At 36.0% G+C, this 1,136-nt stretch overlaps 1 non-coding gene across 1 annotated transcript; it reads left to right on the top strand.

Annotated features, from left to right (window-relative positions):
- The first annotated feature begins 287 nt into the window (after positions 1 to 287).
- On the top strand, positions 288 to 583 carry LOC146535918 (signal recognition particle RNA). The gene has a single exon (XR_014878389.1).
- Positions 584 to 1,136: the final 553 nt, after the last annotated feature.

Raw genomic sequence — 1,136 nt, 5'->3', positions numbered from 1 at the left:
ATATACATTTGTATGGAAAGAAAGTATTGTAGAGACATCTGCTGGAGACTATCTGTACTAGTATGTACCTACGCTATGTGACAAACTCATATACCTCCTATCTAATCTGAATTGTTAATAAATAAGTTTTTGTGAAAAAATATTGTAATATAATGTAATTTGTTTATAAAAATTAAAATAATTTAAAATATAATATGATAAAATAAAAATGGGATATTATACATTTAGTGTGATTTGAATCTTGCACTTTGACTCGATAGTGTACAATATTTTTGTATTCATCGTCGACTGGGAGCGTGGCGTCTCCTGTAATCCGGCTACTCGGAGGTCGGGTTCAGAGGATGGTTTGAGGTCGGGAGTCCTGGCGCTGTGTGGCCCATGTTGACTGGACGTCCACACTAAGCCTGGTGTTAATATGGACCCCCCGGAGGAGTCCGGGGGGTGCAGGTTCATTAAGGAGGGGCGAACCGGGCCAGGGGGGAAACCCAGCAGCCAAAAGTCCCCGCATCGGGCAGTAGTGGGATAGCGGCCGGGAGTGGGCGCGCAGTGACAGCCCGACCAATACAATCAGACCTGTTCCTTTTTGCTTTTTTCTTAATCAATTATTCATTCATAAGTTTATTTATCATGAATGATATAAAAGACCAGTAATAATTGTAGTAAGAAATAAATGTTCAATTAATATTGTGTTGGTACTTCTGTATTGAGTAACATTATTTTCTATTGTTATACCTAAGAGTATCAAGACGCGCAATCATAAGGAAAGTTTAGAAACACGATTGTGCTTCAATTATAAGCATTTTTTTTAATCTCTATTATTTTCTTAATATAAATGTCGTAATAGGTAAGTTCTAGAAGATACTGTAGTGCAGGACAACGTCTATGTGGTGGTTTTAGCTAGGATACGCATTCGAGGAATTATAATATTTAAAAAAATATTGATTCCACGCTCTGGTAAGGAAAAATATGGCTATGGTTTCCATCAATCAACGCACATAGTCGGAAAAACGAAACTTTTAAACTTTTGTAATCGATATACCTATTGTGTCGGTTAACTAATTTTTATTTTTTTTATATACCTAACCTTCATGTTCAGAATCGATTTTCTATCCTTTTATTATATTTTACAGATTAAG

This window comes from Heliconius melpomene, chromosome 10, assembly GCF_056956725.1.
Source record: "Heliconius melpomene rosina isolate 202511_hmr_F chromosome 10, ASM5695672v1, whole genome shotgun sequence".
NCBI classification, from domain to species: domain Eukaryota; kingdom Metazoa; phylum Arthropoda; class Insecta; order Lepidoptera; family Nymphalidae; genus Heliconius; species Heliconius melpomene.
Note: the sequence above shows the minus strand (reverse complement) of the source record. Positions and strands in the feature narration are given on the sequence as shown.